Source organism: Varroa jacobsoni, unplaced genomic scaffold (genome assembly GCF_002532875.2).
Source record: "Varroa jacobsoni isolate VJ856 unplaced genomic scaffold, vjacob_1.0 scaffold_1091, whole genome shotgun sequence".
Taxonomy (NCBI): domain Eukaryota; kingdom Metazoa; phylum Arthropoda; class Arachnida; order Mesostigmata; family Varroidae; genus Varroa; species Varroa jacobsoni.
In genome coordinates this window covers 156,951-171,333 of record NW_019213993.1, presented here as the reverse complement: position 1 = coordinate 171,333, position 14,383 = coordinate 156,951, and the positions used below count along the sequence as shown (strand labels likewise).

Genomic DNA, 14,383 nt, shown 5'->3' with positions numbered 1-14,383 from the left:
TGTCGCCTTTATCGCTTGTTGTTTAACCTTACTCGGATATTCTACTCGGGAGCAGAGACACTACGTTCGTACACAGTACGCCAATTGGTATTCCGTGTAAGTTCTTTTAGATCCCGGTGGAAGACGGACGCAAGCGACACGTATCTCAGTATCGTATCGGACAGATCGTACTGAAAAGGAAGTAACGAGTGGGAGATGCTAAGAGTACACATGTGTAGTATTAGAGGTTCGTCTTATCTACCCTTAGCAACCAATTCTCGGTTTTTGGCTTTACAGTAGCATAAGTTGGTTCCAAACGCCTTCACTTGAGGTTGCAGCAGTAAGACCCGATGTGCGAGAAGTACAAGTAGGGGGGTAAGAACACAGAATAGGAATAAGAAGTAGCTTCGCAGGGGTTGTATATTTGTAAGTGTGAGGTTGTGGTTGTGAGAGGTCCTGAAAGCCTGCTAAGAGCACGATTCATGGCCATAGGAGTAGTCTAGCTGCACTGGTAGTTTCATAGAGAAATAGCCACTCTTCGCAAATTTTTGACATCTCCTTTTCGCTAAGCCCGTTTGTGACCTGGGGTCATAAGAGTTATATGCGTGCCGAGAATAAACTAGTTTCCTCATTAATGTCAGTGTGTTCAATGAATCGCGAGCGTTCAAAATGCAAATAAGTGTTGTCGAAAGGTTCTCTAAATAACCGCGAACACCGGTAGTTGTTTCTTGTATCGAACGGTAGGAATTTAAAAACGAACAAACATTTTGATCGTGTCAGCGTTCGCTCTTACTACAAGTCTCGTACACTCCGGCGGACTAGCCAAGCCATGTCAAGCTTTTCTCGTAAGGGGAGATCCTCTAGAGAGGAAGCGTCAAACGAAAATAAAAAAATAGTGATGAACGGATATGAAGATCAGGGTCTAAGAATCAATCACAAGAGCGGCCCATTTGTGTCACGTAGCTCTACAATACTGGTCCCCTTTTGTCGGAGATCGCGCCTCGCACTCATTTGCCCCGGAGTCGCGAATGGATTTTACATTTCAAACAAAGAAATGGAAGTTCCGACAGCAGTCAAATACAGACTGTCAGTGAAGGCGCGAATAGTTCTCGGTGCTTTTTGAGCGGATAAAAATTGGACAAAGTTCGTGCTTGTGTGCCTGCTAACCTAACTCCTTGCGTTCGTTGCTGCTTTCATTGAAATAATGAGGGATGCAAGAAAAAAGGTGACAAAAAAAGAGGAGGCTCTAGCAGCACTCTTAGTCAGCTAACGATCCAACGGAACGACAGAAGTAGTAGTTGAGTTGCACTGTAAACCGAGCGAAGATAAAGCCCTGATAGGCAAAAGGTGCTAGGACGAGTTAGCAAAACGAATACGGGTAATGAGAGAAAGGCATCAAGACATGAGGGCCATTCTGAGTGGATTGTGGATAGAACTAACTAGGAGATAAGGATCACATGGAGAAGTATCACACGGCAGCGATGAGGTAGCGACAGGCCGTCGCGGTCGAAATGCCAGGTTCGGGAGGAGAGAGATGGGTATCTAAAAGCATAAGGGAGAGAGAGAAAAAGAGTGAAACCGTTGTTCTAGTGGCCACCGTAAGTAAATAAGTGAATCCTGAAAAGTCATACAAAACGAATGGAGGAAACGAATAGAAGAAGTTTTAAAGAGGTTACTATCAAGAGGACCGCTAAAGCAGCAGTGGAAAGCTCAGACGCCTCGTGTCCTCTTACCACCTGCTCCTATTTCTGGGCCTGTGCTTCAGACGCGCACGCGTGCTCTAATGCAGCATAGTGATTTGGCCAGCTGCGCTACAAATGCTGAGTGCGAAGCTCACTCTACACTCTCCAGTATAACCGAATTTTACAAGTTTGAATGACCTTCAGTACCCCCCGAGAGGTGCAGCGACATTCAGGAGCAATGCCTCGAAGTCAAAAAGCTTTTCGCAGACGCGTGAATATGCTATTGTATTGTAGGCGGCTCGCCTTCTGTCTTTTTCTCAAGCAAGAAAAGTAAAAAAGGTAGGTGAAAATGACTGTGGAGTCGCATCACAGGCATCTGAAAGAAGTAGCAGTTTGGTTTACACTGGCATAGCTCTACAGTGGATGAATTCCTTTATGGGGTTCGTGATATGCGCTCGTGCTATTACGACGAGTGCTGAATGTAAGTACGATGTGAGCCAGGCACGTATATAGATGAGAAACCTTTCTAGTGCACGCTAGTAAGTTTCAATGTCCCGTTTGCTCAAAAAAATGAGGTAGTTATATGGGGTTTTTGATGTTTTCTGCTTTTTTTACGAAAAAGGAATAAGCGAAGTTATAGTACGCATATTATTCGTGGACTGTGCATGCTCTGTTCCATCATTCCTTATAATACAGTGATGTTCGTGTTTGTATATTCCTTGTTATTAATTGTATTAGAAAGGCAGATAGTTCATGTTATTAATTTGTAAGAGATCCTAAGGGAGTCAACAAGTTACAAAAAAAACACGATTTGATGTGAGTATATTCATTTAAGTTTATAACAATGAAATGGTGTGTGACCACGGATAATCATAGCTACAAATCAGTGTTCTAAGCCTGTATAAGTGGATATAAATCGGTGCACAACATTTTGTAAGACGAATACAGGTGTTAAAGAACAGCGACTCCAGTGGCCGGGCTCAAAACCCCCGAACAGTAATCCTGACCTATTATTACTCTGCTAGAGTTTTTCTCCGAGAACGTAAACGCGTCGATCCGTATCCTTGGAGAAAATCGTACCTCTATTTACAGCCTTACTCGGAATTATATCAAATAGTTTGAAATTTCCCAAACGTGCTTTTCTACACATTTCCCAAAATTTATGAACTTTTTAAAGACCTAGCTTCATTTCTTCTTTAGCGGAGTCTTAAACAGTTTTATTGTAAATAACATACGTACGGTTAAGTGTTATATCTAGTTACTCATGTCCAGATTCAGGCATAGCTGTGAGTTAATTAAGTTTTTATTACTCTTTTCATTAAACGTGTACAGGAAACACCACGATAGAAAGCTGTTTCCGAGCAGTGAGAATAGTTATTGGACCATTTTATATCGATGAAATACGACGCATATAAAGTATACGTGCGGTCTGTATTAAAGAACGAAGTGAAGTTTATGCTAGACAACGCTTTGTGCTATGAAGCTGTTGGTAGTTGTTAGGACTAAACTTCTCGGATAGTCCCAGCTGGTTGAAAACAAAAACGAAGTTAGTAACTATTGGAACTGTTCCGTATATGGGATGCAAGTATACTGCGTACGGCGTGCCTTACGTGAGTAACAAATAGCAACGCTACCTTTACTTCAAGTCGGATCTGTGTGAGCGCACGAGGGCCAACTAGTTTTGCCGTGTCGATCGTGGGAGCTACTAGATCGTAGAAAACGATTTTATTGCAAGCTTTCTTTTCCTTTATTTCGCTTCAAAAAAGACGCTGGGGATCCGCGAATTGAGTAGGCGTCCTACCTTGAGCGCCTAAGTATGGTATCGGCAGATTGGGAACTTCTGATAAACCTGTGTACGTTAAGGAAGCTATGTGGAACTCAATTTGCATAGATACTGCCAATCTGACGTTAATGGTATGAAATAAGAAATGTTATTTCTTTAAAGTGATACGCCGAAAGTGAGGACGTGACGGAATCGAGAAAAACACCATCCGTCAATAGGCCGTTCGCCGTCACCTTGGCAGCAGCACTCTATAAAACAGAATTCCGGCATGCTCCACATTGACCTCCGTCGCTCCATTTTGTGTTGAAGTTCCATGAGAACTGCTAGCTTTGGGCAGGATGCAAAAAATTAAGAGCAGATCGTGCAACTTGGTCATCGCACTTCAAGGTAAACTCGATTAAATCACAGCATCGACCTTTTACTTTGTTATTTTGAGCTACTTTTTTAGTGTAGCTTAACTACAGTATACACAGATAATGTTGACTGCATGAGAGTGGCGAAGGTTGTCTGGCCGAGCTGCTGGCCTAGACTGTGCTTAGACGACGGTCTCACCACTGGCCCATTCCCTTCAGGGACCGTTGCTTCTAGCAATGATGCTTCTGCTGCTGGTGATTACTTGGCAGCCTCCAGGGTCCATTCCGTAATATAGCCCTCTCCCTAACCACACTTAGGCTACAGACCAAGCGCCGGTACATTTGGCTGTATAGAGAAATTCGATGGAGGAGACAGCATGGGCACAGCCCGAGATGGAAAGAGATATAAAAGAGACCGTTTCAGATTCCCAGATTCTTTGCCTAATGTATCCCACTAAAATGTGGCCATAAAGGGAAAGACTAAGAACGTATCCGCAGATTAGACCCATTGCTCTTTCGCCCGTCTGTCAGCTACTACCTTTCGAACCAGTTGTCCAATAATATGAGACAGAACAAATCAAATTGGTACCGAATTATATTGGCAGGGAAATATGACATGCAGGGAAATACGACATACGGCTTTGGAAAAAGGATGGTTCATTGTTTTATTGTTGATCTACAGGACTATATTTCAGTATTGGTCTTTGGTGGTTGCGACTGGATAGGGCGTTCAAGGACGACGACAACTATGTCTGTGATCATCACGGTCCTTCAAGCCGAGACGTTCGGCTTCGCCGGCCTTCGCTATAGTAGTCACTGGGCACACGTTGCTGCATGTCGATGGCCAAAAATGGGACTCTCGGAGGAGGAAAACAAGGAAATGAAGAGACCTTGCAGATAAAAAAGCCAAGCTTCATACAAAGGAAGATGAACAAGAGAGACAAAAAAAAAGAACCGAAAAGCGATAGAGTTATACCATTGAGTTTTGATAAACGAGGGCAGAAGAAGACTAGAGAAGATGTGGCAGACAAGGGAGCCTGAAAATATGGAGAAATCCCTACATGATGACATTGACAAAAATGAGTACGATAATACGAAACTCGAAAGGGTCATCAACCACTGTCTTTTTCTGTCACCCTTGTCCGTTTCGCCTACTTCCTCACTCGTGTCCTGTTTCTATTTGTGCCAGGACTATGTAGCTAGCTGCAGTCTACATAGTTGACTCAAGAGCGCCTTCCGGAAGGGCTGCTTCAATGGTGGCTCTTCCGGCCTTTGTTCGACAATTGGGGATTACAAACTTGCGACTGCTACATAATGACGTATCGCTGTACACCATAAAGGATAAAGGCATCCACGTTGTCTGCCGTAGTCGCACGGGAACCAGCAGTGCGGCAGATGAGATTGGTTGAAGAATAGTTATCTACATACGCGTGAGCAAAGCGCAGTAAACGGACTGTTATCGGACAGTCATATGACGAGCCTCATATCACGAAGCACGCATATATAAACCAATAGAGGGATATAATAATAGAAGTAGACGGTATTGGCGTTCTTATCGATGACAGCGAAATCCGTCTTTGGGGCGTTTCTTTTTAAGACGACATTTGCGTCGCGGGTGCAATTGGATCTAATGCAGTGGTGAACGCGATTGTACTAACCCACGCATCAAAAAAATACGAAGCCAAAAATCATCAGGACTGTTAGAGCTGCATTCTATAACTAGTAATTGGAAAACTCGGAAGAACTGCAATTTTTTTTTGGGTTTTTTTCTGCGAAGGATCCCATGCCAAATTGCCAAGTAACAAATGTAGGAATTAAAAGTTATGTTTGTTATTTATATATGTGTACAAGTATGCGATCTTAGATGATATCCTGAAACGGAGTGTTTGACAGTCAGCTTGATAGAGCGAAGGCCAATTTTTGTTAGCTACTCTATGAGCTCACAGCGCATGGAAAATGCACTCGCTCATTATTTACTCGCAAACTTCTCGCTCCTAACCCATTTTATACTTACTTCCCTCTCCTTTTTATTCGGTTTAGTGTTATAAGAGGTAGCGCGAGGTATCTGTTGTTTATATGAACGACAATACTGTCTGCATATAGACGCTCAGGGGCAGATATGCTCCATCATGCTGCAGCGGATGAATATAATGATCTCCAGGAATGGCGCGCTGGGGGGTACCATTTGCCGGTTGAGGCGATCTTCTGCGAGCAAGCAAGTGACCTTTACTCCACGAAACTAGTAAACTTTACGAGGTACTCTGCCTTATTCATTTGTTTTGCTTCCGCGCGCACATACTGATGATGATAGTATGATGAACAAAAAACGACCAAGCGATTCGTAAAGCTCTGTGTGCTTTGCTTATTTAGCTCAACGTGGGCTGCAATGTCCGTGGTGATTGGAGGTTATGACACACAATCTCTATTTGTTTCGATCTGCGCTAAATGGATAACCCTTTCTATCACCTGCACGCACGCCCCCACAAAGAAGACATTTCCATTTTGTACTGGCCTTTCGGTTGCCAGTGTGCTATCCTGTGTACACAGTCATTGTGCAGCACGACGATTGTGAAGCGACGAAAGTTGTGTTAGCGCTTGTTAACTCTTTTCAATTTCAAGGCTTCTTTTTGACTAGCCTGTGGTGCGTTTCGGAGTGTATATAAGATCAAAAAGATGCTGTTAACCGTCGTTTTTCGGCAAATTTCAACATCCTGCGCCCGCTGACGTATTGTTGGCTCGGCGTTTCGATCTCTATGTGCTAGATGGTCATGTCATAGATCATAAAACATGTTCGGCGAAAGGACCTGCGCTAGCAAAAGGTGAAGGCAAGAAACCAGCAAGTAGAAGGGAACAAATGTTAATCACTGCTCCTATATCGTCTGAGAGATGCAACGTAAAAGAGAGGAGCTAACGCATTGCATCGTTGCCTGTGACGATGGAATGCCGTAGCAAAAGCGGCCGCACTGGTAACAGCACTAGAAACATTCACTATGTACGCGACAAATCCTATTTAATCGCGGGCACTATAAGCAGTAAATGGGGCCGGACGTCTGCCCGAAAAACTCGCTCTCATCCTAATGCTACCTTACGAAACCATTCCTGCCGCTGCGAACGTTGCATCGACTCGAGCGGTCGTTTTGGTAGTAGACAGGCCTTCACAGTATGTTTTTATGCATGTGCAAATAACACCAGGCGTGGGAGTAAATGCCTTTGCGCCTATGTACCATCTTCAACGGGCCTATTAGTAAAAGCATTATGATACTGCTATTTTTCTTTTAGTACTCCGTAGTGGTAGTTTGAGCTACTAGGCATCGAGGAAGCCTCGTAGTGCTCTTGCCCTCGTCGGCTTGAGAACACATTCAGCAGCAGGATTGATATCGCCAGTATCGTCGGCTTGAACAGCATAGCATAGTAGTAGCAGCAGCGGCGTTACCTCTCGTCGACCAATAACAGTAAATTATTCATAACGTACAGGACCTTTCACCCTTCGATCTCCCTTGTACAACGGCAGCAGTAGTCAGTTCAATTTTAGTTCCCCTGCGAATACCTGCGAACATGGACATGAACCTGGAACACCTGAACATCCTGCCTATCCTATCATTCAGAAATAGGGGGGCATGGGGAGGGCAAGAGCTCGAGCCGAAAGACAACCACCGATAGTGATTGAACGGGATCATGTTTGCTTACTCTTCTATTCACTCTCACATATTTTCTCTCTTTTCTAAGAATAGCAGTCACCAAACTCTGTTGGAGAGTTTGTACGAAAATGGCTGCACGGAGGACCACGATAAACAGACTTTAATCTTACTTCGATGCTTTGACTATCCTCACTGCCTTCATCACGACGTCGGTAAGTATCCTTAACTGCTACTGGGCTAGCAAGCTCTAAAGGACTATCCACCAATTGGGTGGGCGATTAGCCTGCCGTGTAGCAATACATGGCTCCTGCTGCTACTCTCGGCTTCTGTGGCACGTGTGCCCCTAAGGGCAAAACTTTATAATTGTTTCAACAATACCTTAATATATTGTGCGTCCTTGCTTCCTCTGCTCGCAGGATTCACAAATCGGAGGAACATAGGGTATCGGAGGAATATGAGACAGGAAGAAGCTAGAAAAAGAAAAGCTGTGGACCTCGGATCACCACCGGCGCCCCGCCTAGGGTGTTGTTGGCAACAACAGAGGTGTAGCGGTATCTAAACCATCTGCTGGGATTTCGATAGTGTATGCACTTACTCTAAGTTTGAAGGCAATAGACTTAAGAAGACGGTGACGATGAAGAAGGAAAAGAATAAGCGTTCTTTTAACAAAAAGGGAGAGAAGGGGGTAACTCGAAAGAGAGAGGGAGAGAGAGTCTGTATTTTTGTTGTGCGTTTAGTTTTCATCCTTAGGCCTGTTTCGTGCGAAGCGTTCATGTGCGAGAAATGGGCTGTCAACACCTATTCTGGCAAATCCGCTATCTCTTGAGCGCGCAAGACGCTATCCACTAATATTTAGGCGCACATATATGTAGTTTTATGGTTGTAGGTTATCCAGCAGTGCGATTTATCCTGACATCTTTTTTTTGCTGCTATCCTTCTACTTCTCGAGCACTGATGCTAATACTGTTGTGTACCATGTAAGTACATGCGCTTGTCTGACGTAGGGCTACGTGTGCAGGGTAGTGTTTGACCAGTCATGTGGACGTGGCGCTTGTTTAAACATAGCCTCCTGCCCTCGCCAGTCATTGCTGGTCAAACCTCCGTCACAGGACGTCTCGAAAGTATGATAGATGGTAGCTTGGTTGTTACCGATGTGCCGTCTTCTAGGTTACAATAAGGGGTAAAAGGGCAAGCGAGTGCAGTGGGCGCTTATGGAGAAGAAGAATATTTGCGAACATCAAATGACGCAGCAAAACAGGAGCAAACGTGCTGCAGGGTAGCTTGCTCTAATATCATTGTGGTTGTTGTGCCATGTAGTCAATACTACTTTTGGCGGCGCTGTCCAGACATTGGCTGCCACCGACATTACTGGCGTTGTACGCTGGTTGAACTCAACGAGACCCCCATTATGTATCACAACAACAAAGCATAGCCGGATCATCATCACTCTCATTACTACTACTGCACATAGACTTACATACACGCAACTGCACATATACATGTAATTCAAATAATGACAGGTACTGTAGTTTTCGTACAGCTATGTTGTTTTATGTTGTAAAGAAGTGTACCAAGATACCGCATATATATATATATATATATATAATAGCTAACACACGTGATTGAGCCCCTACGTGGTACCCTACTATTAGAGAGAACGTCCGTTTTCTATTTATCTATATGATAGTACTAAATAGTACAAGGCGCGGTTCATCCTTTAGGGTCAACTCCTTCGTTAAATCTATGCCCTCGTGTCCTTCGCATTTTCGAGAGCGTTGCGTGTGCTCTGTTCTCACGCATTTTATTTGAAGGGGAAAGAGGGACGTAGCGCGCCTAGGGCGCGGTTCTATGTTAGGTTGCTGCAGGTCGTCGGCTGTGATGACTCGACACGATTATATGCGGAGTCACGGGCAGATTAGGTAGACCTAACTTAGCTTTTTGTGAAGTGTACCTAGGTGTATAGAGTCTCTGAAAATGAAGAAGAGAATCACGAAAAGGCTTCGTATAAGGTGTTAAATGGTAAGCCGCGATTGCCGCAGCAACCTGCCCTTTGCCCTTTGGTTACTGATTGTTCAATTGAAGACGAGCACGAAAATAAACGATTCCCTTCTGTTGGCTCTAACTAATGATGATAGAAAATGATGATATGAAGGCGCCGTACAAATATGATGCACAGTATAACTACAGCAAACCGGCCGCAACGGTAAAATCCAACGTAAGAGAAGGTGCCCGAAATTACGAAATTACGAAATTAGTTACGAGAAGTATTAGCCTTAGTCTCGCGCCCTCTTCAAGAATTCCTCTTGATATATTTTCTTGTCATTCATATCAGAACCGTTGTCATTATTTTTAAGCGCATATGTTTTCTCTAAGTGTCAAATGAAAACCGTTGCAGGTGAGCTCGGTCTGTTGCAATACGTTTATGTCGTGATAATGTCGGGGTTGATATTCCAAGTAGCGTTCGACGGGTAGCATGCATATCGATTCAGGGTTTCTTTCAAAATTATAGTATTGTACCACGCGTAGACCCAGGCCTAATATAAGAAACCGCGATCAAGTGCTATTATGGCACGTTTAGTGTTAAGTGTTTCAGTTTAAGCGCTTGTCACTCGCAATAACTAGTTTGTGACAAAGCGTTTGGACATCTTATCCTTTCCTCCTAGACAAGGGCAAGATCGAATCGATTAAATAGTCGTACATTTCATTATTGAAGTTTTGCCTAAAAGTACAAATTGTTAGTCGGTAGGAAGCACGAAAATATTTACAGGTTGTACGTAGTGTTCCGCCGGATCAGTCACAAGTTCACAGCATCTATTAAAGCTGCCAACACCTCAGGTGTCTGAGAGCTCAACTTGGAACGGTTTTACTTTAGGTGTTTTTTGAGATTTTTTGTCGAACAAGAGAAAGTTCGCCTTCCTGAGTTTGCAACAAACATAGTCTGTTCTTATCTGATCTTAGCGAACTTAACATTTCATTATTAATTTTAAATTGTTTTTCTGCCAACTACATTCTAACAGAAACAAACGAAAAAGAAAAACTACAGCCGAAAAAAAGATGAATTGTATGTGTAGTCCTTTCAAACATTTCAAGCTCTACGCCTGTTACTCTGCAGTCTATTTCAACAAATACATACACAACAAATATATAACAATGCACATTAGTATGATTTTCTGTCTCGTTTACACTGGATCAGTAAACGGCGCGTATTCTTAGAGAGAAAAAGTAAGATTTAGAGATGGATTATATGAAACGGACTAATCTACAAATCCAAAAGTAAAAATCCTATTGTAAGTTGATCACCCAGATCACTTTCCCTCGAAACGTCTGAAAATATTCATATATACCGATGATATTTTTCTCGCACGTGCTTTTCCGTTTTCGTTAGATCCATTACCGCTGCCCGTCAGATACGCTTTTTCGTAAGCCGTTATCTTCTGCATTAGTACATTTATCATTTCACTCACACTACTTATCTAGCGCAATCCGCATCTTTTTCGCATTTATGTACTTCTGACTTGTATATGGCTGTTGTCACTGGGTGACAAAATTCGATTTCACAAAACTACCCCAGTATTATCACAAAATTACTTCCCTACAATAGATTTTGCCGGAAAGTTATCGTGCTTTGCGCCGCTCGATACCCCACTCTCTTCGCCTTTCTCTCCTTAGCTTCTGTACGCACACCCTCAACTATCTCATCTTCATCAATGCAGTATGAGCTACTGTCCTGACTTTTGCATTGAATATATAGAGGTCGGGTGTTCTTGGGCGTTCGCGGGCCTGATAAGCACGATTCATTGGTGGCCTTTGGAAGATGCACTCGCTTGGCAGGGTGAAGTAGTTGAAGAAAGTTGTGTTGTTATGGGTAGTGCAATGTAGAACGCATCGGTATTGGAAAGCGGTTCGTCGGCCCATCGTAAACGTGTTTGCCAGTGGAGAATCGAGCAATTCTAAAGGAAGCGAGCAAGAGGTCGGATGAGCAGCTGACATTAGTTTGAAACGCACCGGATTCGTAGATATATGGGAAATGTTTTGGAAGAGAGGAGTTGCGTTTTTCAAAAAGTAATAGTAGCAGGCGCTTCTGCCACTGGTGCTTCTGCTGGAGTTCCCATTTCTTCCTTCCTTTTTTTAAATCAATAGCAACGGCCTGTGACTTTTCGAAAGAAAACACGTAGTAAAGGGTAGCGATCGTGAAACGGGGAAAGACAGGGAACGAATGAAAGACATAGCGGAGTAAATAAATGCGCGGAGAGATCGACAGCACGAGCGAGAAAAAGGTATGAAAGGGTCTATAAGGATCAGGCCAATCGGTCGACGGGCGGGAAGAACCCAGTGTCGTTCGGTAATGTCGAAAGGCGTGTGCGTTGCAATCGAAGATCGCAGGGCGCAAAGTTAAAGTGAAGCAAAAGTGACAGCGAGACGAATGAGCGACAAGAAGAACTCCCGTCGCTAACAGCCACAGTCCATCTCCCGTCGGTCGCTGTAATGAACAGAACACAGTGTATGGAGCACGCACGTAACTCTTCATGATAATGATCTCGTTTTTTCGACATTTGGCTTCTGCTCTCATGTGATTGCTTAGGACGAGCCAAAATGGCTGAAGGTTGAACTTCAACCACCCAAATTTTCGTACCATTTATTCGAGCCGCTACTGAAACACTCAGATGCGGGATCTAACAGTGTACGGTAAGAAACAGCACCCACGTCAGCTATTGAATTTGCAGCAACATGTACGAAGTGTGACAGAATCACATGTCCCTTGGAGCTTAGTTTCCACGACAAAGGCATAAACAGAATCATACAACGACTACCCGTCTGTTCAGTTCAAGCAAACTTAGCTGCACGGATTAATGGTGATAAATTGCAAGGATGAGCATATACTCACACTACAACTGTTTTCGTTGGCTTTTGCCTAGAAAATCATAGTTGGAATAGTTGAGTGAGCAATGGATAGTTCTTTGGAAATATTCTGGAAAATGAAATTAACATATGACTGAAATGACTCCTTGAAGTAAAGTGCAACTTCAGAGAGAAGCTTCTAATGTAAATTATTTCATCTCATCTAAAAACAATTAGAAAAATAATTCACTAATTTTCCCAAGCAATGTAGTTTCTGTATCTCAAATACTTACCAAAGGCCAAATTGGCTTCATTATAAAGAGGCAATTGGGGAAGTTATCTATGTTGTGTCCATATTTTCGACTAGGATATTTGGCCTGTTACGGCACCTTCTACCTTTAAACCTATAACAGGTTCATCCGTGTTCGTCTCAAGCATCCATCGCTCTGAAGTATAAAGACGAAAGTTCCACTTTCATCTAAACCTTACCTTTATTCTGAACCTCATTGTCCTTGAACCCTTCTCCTTTTCTGCGTCGGCCGTCACTCTTCTTTTTGAGGCGTGATCCTTGAAGAAATTTCTGCAACTTTTCCGTGTCACTACTTTGATTTTTCCTCTTCTTCATCCTTCGATCTTCTCTCTGCCGTCCCCATATTGTCTTGTCGTTTTTGCCCGCTTCCAACTGCTCACACTCCATAAGCTCTTTCACTTACACACTTATTCGGACTGACTCGATCTTCGTCTCGCGCACTCCAACCCTGCACATCCTCTTAGTATAATGAGAATAATGTCCTCACCGGTTTCGGTTTCGGCCGCTTTCTCTCGTCTACCGGTTAGGTCATCTTCATGGGCCATCCCTATTCTAGCCTTTACGGCAGTGGCTAACAAAAAGGAATTCTCTGCGAGTTGAGGTTGCTGTAACGGTACCCGTTCGTTTTAAACGTCCGCGGTAAGTTTAGGACATGCTGCTGGCAAAACCGGCTGGAAACCCTGCCACCATCAACGGCAGCCGCACATCAAATCGATTCCCAATTTCGCTCCGTTCAATATCGAAGGTCTTGTGTTCCATCCTGACGACGTAGCATCTAGTGTTCATCTGTCTCTAGGCGACCTACCCAAACCTGTACCGTTCTTGGTCTTTCTGTTTTGCCCAATGGCAGCTGATATCCTTTCGGTATCTTAACGGCAGATGGACGAATTTGGCTGAGCTGGGCTGGACGGGGATGACACTTCTGCAGTGGTGAAAGGCCACTTCTGCCATCAAATAGACTGGCGGCCCTTCTGTTCTAATGTGAGCGTTGGTTTGTCAATGAAGCAGGCGACCTATCAGCTTCTAGTTGACCGCTCAGTATAACCCACTGTTCGATCTCATCCATGGTTAGGAAATACTGACGCGTTTCTTGCTAGCTTTCTTGTCATTTTCTGTTTCGTTCGCTTGTTCCGTCACGGTTTTCCTAGAAAACTATTGCTACGATCAGTAGGAACGCTGTATCGATCTGTTTATCCATGTCGTGTTTGCATCTTCTCCTGGTCCTTTCACGGTGGGTTGGATCAGTAGCCGCGCTAGCCTCGTAGTGCAGTCGCAGCGTGTATCTTCATTGAGGTGGTATAAGTTTGAAAGCGAGCAAAACTATACTTGTCTGAGGGAATCCCTAACTGCAATATTAAGCGTAGAGCACGAAAAAACCTTCTTTTAACCACATTAAGCATAGCATTTAAATTAAATTTTGGGAGAACGCAGGAATATGATAGTTCATTAAAGTCGACAAAAATCTATTCTTGTAGAGATCAAAATCCAGCCAGTGGATTTGTGCTGGCGTGTAACAAAGTTATAGCGCTACATATGAGGGCGATTTGTTTTTATAGTAATTCAAAATCCAGATATAAGACGTTATGTTGAATAGATGCATTACAGGTTGTAAAGCTAAAACAAACCTGGCACAACTCTCGATTACATGCTGCATAATCTACTCTCTTGAGTAAAGTTATTCCTGTATTGTAGTGTATACATTGATATTTCTGATGGCGGTATAAGCATAGGTAATTCTTTTCAACTACAAGAAATTTTACTTTTGATGGATGTTTACGTTGTTTCAGTGTATAACATAT

General features: G+C 43.4%; 1 long non-coding RNA gene across 1 annotated transcript; it reads left to right on the top strand.

Moving 5' to 3' along the window:
- The first annotated feature begins 2,943 nt into the window (after window positions 1-2,943).
- LOC147752675 (uncharacterized) lies at window positions 2,944-8,089 on the top strand. The gene is made up of 3 exons (XR_015313480.1): window positions 2,944-3,271; window positions 3,607-3,831; window positions 7,852-8,089. It is a non-coding gene; the product is annotated as an uncharacterized LOC147752675 (long non-coding RNA).
- The last annotated feature ends 6,294 nt before the right edge of the window (window positions 8,090-14,383 follow it).